This window comes from Physeter macrocephalus, chromosome 4 (genome assembly GCF_002837175.3).
Source record: "Physeter macrocephalus isolate SW-GA chromosome 4, ASM283717v5, whole genome shotgun sequence".
Taxonomy (NCBI): domain Eukaryota; kingdom Metazoa; phylum Chordata; class Mammalia; order Artiodactyla; family Physeteridae; genus Physeter; species Physeter macrocephalus.
Window position 1 is genome coordinate 29,962,908 of NC_041217.1, and position 6,237 is coordinate 29,969,144.

Genomic DNA, 6,237 nt, shown 5'->3' on the forward strand with positions numbered 1-6,237 from the left:
TGAGTAATATTCCATTGTATATATGTGCCACATCTTCTTTATCCATTCATCTGTTGTTGGACACTTAGGTTGCTTCCATGTCCTGGCTATTGTAAATAGAGCTGCAATGAACATTTTGGTACATGACTCTTTTTGAATAATGGTTTTCTCAGAGTGTATGCCCAGTAGTGGGGTTGCTGGGTCGTGTGGTAGTTCTATTTGTAGTTTTTTAAGGAACCTTCATACTGTTCTCCATAGTGGCTGTATCAATTTACATTCCCACCAGCAGTGCAAGAGGGTTCCCTTTTCTCCACACCCTCTCCAGCATTTATTGTTTCTAGAGTTTTTGATGATGGCCATTCTGACTGGTGTGAGATGATATCTCATTGTAGTTTTGATTTGCATTTCTCTAATGATTAATGATGTTGAGCATTCTTTCATGTGTTTGTTGGCAATCTGTATATCTTCTTTGGAGAAATGTCTTGCCTTCTTATAACTGTTTCACATGTTATAAAAAATCCATAAATGACAGCAGCAATTTTGAAAGAATCTAAGTGCTAGGTGCTTTATACACACTGTTTTAAATTTTCACAGAACAATTTTCCTCAGTTTTCAGATGTGATTTCTCAGGCTCTGGGAGTTTCAGTGACTTGCCAAAGCTCACAGAGGTAGTATGGAGTAGATAGGGCTAAATTTCAAATCCAGGTTTCTCTGACTTTCAAATCTCTAAAATACTTATTTTTTCCACTATGCCATCACCTATTCAATAGCATGTTTAATGAATGAATGAATGAAACAAATCAACCTAATTTTTGCATAAGCATTAAAACCAAGATGAGAATATGAAAAATAACAGGTCAATAAGTCACCATGTCCTTGTTCTTTGAGATAGTGTTTATTCTAATGATATATTTCTTGTGATAGTATTTATTTAAATTATATTTTTCTTGAGATAGTACTTATATGAATTATATATATCTCTGTTTTGGATTAAACCTCATTCATTTATACTAAATGTTATAGAAGAGTCTATTTCAAGTTATCTGAGTTAATTCTAAATGACTGATAATGACTGGAAAGTTAATACAAAAGACAAAATGGCTTTGCCTGCTGTTGGTTCTTGACAATCATACATACTGATTGAGAATTTATCATCAATCCCATGTCTCTGGATCACTCATAAAAGCAAGTGTAATAGGCAATATACATCAATTATGTATCAAAATAAAACTACAAGACGCTCTTTATAGAACTACTCTTGCTTGTGTAGCAAAATTAAGGAAATGTTACACTGAGCTTTGTGTGGAGATACTTCACTAAAGGACTCATCGCAACCTTTTTGAAAGAATTAATTCTGTACTCCAAAGAACGACATTTGAATTTTTAAATGTAATTGAAGTAACAATTCTATGGCTTCAGCAATCTTTAAGATCAATTTCTAAAATTAAGCCTGTTTCTTAGTCCTGTTTTTATGTAGCTCAACTTTTATATAAAAAACTTCTCAATGTGTGGCATATCTTTGGAAACTAACACTTTAGTCTTTCAAACTTTATGCCACTTTTCTATTTGTCAAAAATCACATGTAAACATAGTTTCCTGGTAACTGAGTCTTCTTGGGCTGCTATAATGAAATATTACAGACTTTGAGGCTTAAACAACAGAAATTTATTTTCTTACAGTTCTGTAGGCTAGAAGTCTCAGATCAAGGTGTCGCAGGGTTGGGTTCTGGTGAAGCCTCTCTTCCTGGCTTACAGACAGCCACCTTCTTGTGTCTTATATGACAGAGAGAGGAGGAGCTCTGGTGTCCCTTCTTGTTAGGACACTAATCCTATGGATCAGGGTCTTACCCTCATAACCTCATTTAACCATTAATTATTTTCTTATTAATTACTATCTCAAGATACCATCACATCTGGGGTTAGGTCATCAACATATGAATTTGGGGGGACACCGTTCAGTTCATAGCACCTGGCTCTTACTTTTGTAAAGAATTATCTAAGTTATGTTATAGATGGTGGCCACTATTTCTGTGCTTTGGGCCTGAATAACCCATCTTTTCCCTAATTTCTAAAGCTTTGGGGCCTCTATGTCTCAGAGTTCCCCATCTATCCTTTAAGAATTGCAGGTAGGGAAATGAGGCATACCTAGTATTATGTTGTCCAATTTTTGGATTGTTTATTAGTTCTTTCCTTGCTTCTGGACCCGCATTCCTGGGTTGCCACAGAAGGTCCTATAAAAATATAGGCCAGGAAACCCCTACATATCAAATAATACAAATGCCAGTTATTTTCTTGGCCAGTCTCTGGGTTGTTCTGATGTCCTTAGGAAAATATTGGCATTCTATACTAATTGCAATACAATCTAGAGTGTTGTGTAAAAGTAAATCAGAAGAGTGATACATAGACTTTGGTTAGAATGTATGGGTTCACCTTGATCTAGGTCAGATCAAATAACTAGTTGTAGATCTAAGAATACATTGTGTATCAGTATTTTCCATACAGAGGGAAAAAAACTGTTTTAAGCATTACAATAACTATTATTTTCTGTTGAGAAATAAAAGCTATAAATGCCAGGGGAAAGAAAAGGCTCAATAGAAGTAGTCCATTTTATTTAGTAGGGCTGAGGTTCAGGTAAATGTGTTTTCATTCTTTTTCTTTTTTTAACTGTAGTTTAAGGTTTTAGATTCTGTATTCTGATACTGGTTTCCTTAAGTACAAAGTAAAGAGGTTAAACAATCAAAGATTAAAATGAACTTCCTATGACATACATGACATCTTTCCATGGACATAAAAAATGTAAAAAACAGAGCATTAAAGTATCTTCAATGTGAAATTTTTGAAATAGTTTTTTGTTGTTGTGCAATTTAAAACACATAACCTTCCCTGTCTCTTATACATGAATGCATATGTTCCCTTCTGGAAACATGGAATAAGAAGCTGTTTTAGAGAAGGTGAAGGTGCTATACTAAAAATGACATTATTTTGTTGACCATGATAAGTCATGGGATGTAAATAACCGACTGGGAGTAAAGTACTGAAATGCTTGATTAAAATAATTCTTTAACTTAACTGAAGTGGAATGTAGCAAATTATCTATCTTTAAGGCATACTTGGAACATACTGTGTTATTAGGTGGCTGAAACCAAGCAAAACTGCTAGGTGAGAAAAATCTATAGAAATTCTGCTTCACCTTCACTTTTGATAGAAACCTAGATTCTTGGTCTATGCTCCATAAGGGTAATACACTGTGCTGCTCACCCTTGCAGGGCTTCATGTTCTACCCTTTTCCACCTCTAACCATACATCTTCATAGATCTGTGCCTTCCTTTGTTTTCCAAGGTGACTGTGAGCTAATCTGATCAACTAAGCCAGGTTAATGTTCTCACCAATGCTAATATATTAATGTCAGATGCTTTAAGCCCTGCTATGACTGTCTTCCCCAATGTCATATTGGGCTCCTGTAGAAAACTGTTCTGCTTTTTCTTTCTTATTAAAAAAAAAAGTCATCAGTGGTGGGAATTTCACATCAGATAGGTCTGACAGCACCACCTCAGATCATGGGAGCTATCACTGGGCTTGTGAAGACTGCATTATCTCTCAAATCGCAAAATTAACTCTGATGATTTCACCCAAGCCATAATTTCCTCTTTCTCTACCCCACCCCACTATTATATTTACTGACTTTGAGAACTAGAGATTTTTAGTAAGAGTGATGTGGTCTTAGGTTTAATATTCATATAGAGGGGATTTTATGCCTCATAATATATCAGTTAATTTCTTGAATTACTCTCTAATTCATTTATTTATATATGTCTTCTACCCAGTGAGGAATTAGCTTCTTGTGGGCAGGAACCATGCATTGCAATGCTTCCAAGTGACAGTATAGCATAACGATTAACAACACATAAACACTTGGGTTCAAATATAGCTCTGCCAGTTATTGGCTGTGTGACCTTGAGCAAATCACTAAAATTCTCTGTGCTTTAGTTTTCTTATCTGTAAAATTGGGGTGATAATAGTGTCTACCTCAAATGACTGTGTAAGGATTAAATGATATAAAATGTATTATGTAAAATATATAGTATTTAATAGTAGGAACTTAATAGGTATTGAGTAGAATGATAATAAATAAATAATTTAAAATTTTAGATACTAGAACCAAATGTTTAAAATTAATAACAGACATTGTCAAACTAATATAAATTTCATTTTAGAATCAATATCTATACGCACTGCTTATGTCTAATTATCTCCCTCACGCAAATGTGTGTATGTGTGTGTGTTGTGTGTGTGTATGTACATATCCACATTCATGTTGTACATTTATCTCAAAGCTGTTTTACATTCTCCTATCTCATTACTGACTAAGGTCCTTTACCATCATACTTTGATTTACTTCTAGTAAGGTCTGTTTGCCACAATGCACTTAAGAATGTGAAACCTGAAAAGGAGATTAATTTGAAGTCATGAAATACAGGCTAATAAAATGTACATGAAATTGCCTTGAAAACAATAGTAAAAAGGTTTTCTGTAAATGTGTACATATGTGGAAAATGGGAGGTGAGTATTAATTCGAATGTGACATACTTGTTTTCCAATGAATTACCTCTCTAACTCTGATTTTTCAGCTTATAAGTGATTTTCTGTTTGAATTTCCTTTCAGCATTTATGTCATAGTGATTCATATATATTTTCTGAATTTCAGTTGTCTAGTAGAGTAGGACTTTAAAGAGACAGTAACAACACTCAGGATTTCTGCTGCCACCTTTAGTCACTCTAGTTAATTTGGGGGTAGGTCAACTTTTACATTTTTATATCATAAGGAGAGTTTTCTTTAGAAATAAATCCCCAGAAGTATGAATGGAACATAGGACACACATCCTCAAAATGGCTGTAACAAATAATGCTGAGCAAATGGATGGCTCTAAGCAAATGTTCCTTTTCTTTTCTTTACGTATAAAACTCACATATTGATGCTATTGAAAACATCCCTTACTTTATGTTTTACTTTTTTCCTCCCTAGTGTCTAAAGTTTATAATAACGTTGATAGAAGAACAGTGATAGAAACTTTAATGTAAGACACTGCAGAGCAGATAGAATGTTTTCTTAGCTTCTACCTTTCTCAAATAGTTTTGATTTTTCAACAAATGAAACCGGCAAGTGAGAGATGTAGGGAGGCTTTTGAACAATTTGTATGTCAGGAATGTATAACAAATAACAATCATATTTGTCAACCAATATCATCAGTAAAAAATATTCTGGCAAAATAGGAGCTTTCAAGTTATAACTGAATTATTGCTCCTAACAAATGAAGAAGACATTAACTTATCCAGGTTTGCTCTTACTACATACAGGTATTCTCTTACTTGTTCTGAAGAAAATAAAAATGTCAGAATCTGGTGGGAAATTCAGAACATATATATCTTGTTTTGAATAATCTCTGTATCTTGTAAAAACACTATACCAGGACATACTATTTGAATTCCATTATAGACATCACAGATGGTTTATATATATATTTGACAATAACTTATGTAATATTAAATCCAGTTTATAAACATAATATTTAGGCAAAAAATTGCTGTGGAGAATTAAGTGATCTCTAAAATTTTTTCTAGCTTTAACATTAGGTAATTCTAAGTAGCATGCATAATCATCAAAAAATGTATATATTAAAAATGGATGCTATATAGAGCTATTTTTGCAGTTAATAAAAATATTCCATGGCAAAAGAATGGGAAAACCTTACTTCATTCATTTTCATGATGCAAACTGTAAGGTTTATTAGTAATAATAATCACCTCCACAGGAGCAAAACCAAAAAAAAAAAAAAAAACTGAAAGAAAAATTTTACCTAATTTAACAAATATCAACAAACTCCATGTGTTTTCTTTTAAAAACATCATTTCTGTCTCATTAAATTTTTGAAGTAAACTTCTTGAAACAGACATTTTCCCACTTTAAAGATTAAAAAACAAAACACAAAACAAAAAATATAATATCAAGAAGAAAGTCCAAGAACACACAACTTGTTAAGTATTTGGTTCAAAGGTCTGAGAGTGCTTTAGTGCTGAATGTTAATACTCCCTCTCACAGCTTGGGAGTCAACTCTTCAAATACAAAGTTCAAGGAATCATCACTTCTTTCTTTCACTTCCCCCTTCACTCAAAAGAAGGACTGAAGAATTGTAAATTTCAAAATTAATACTCTATTCATAATTTTAACTTTCTAGAGTATCAGACTCAAAATTGTGTGTTT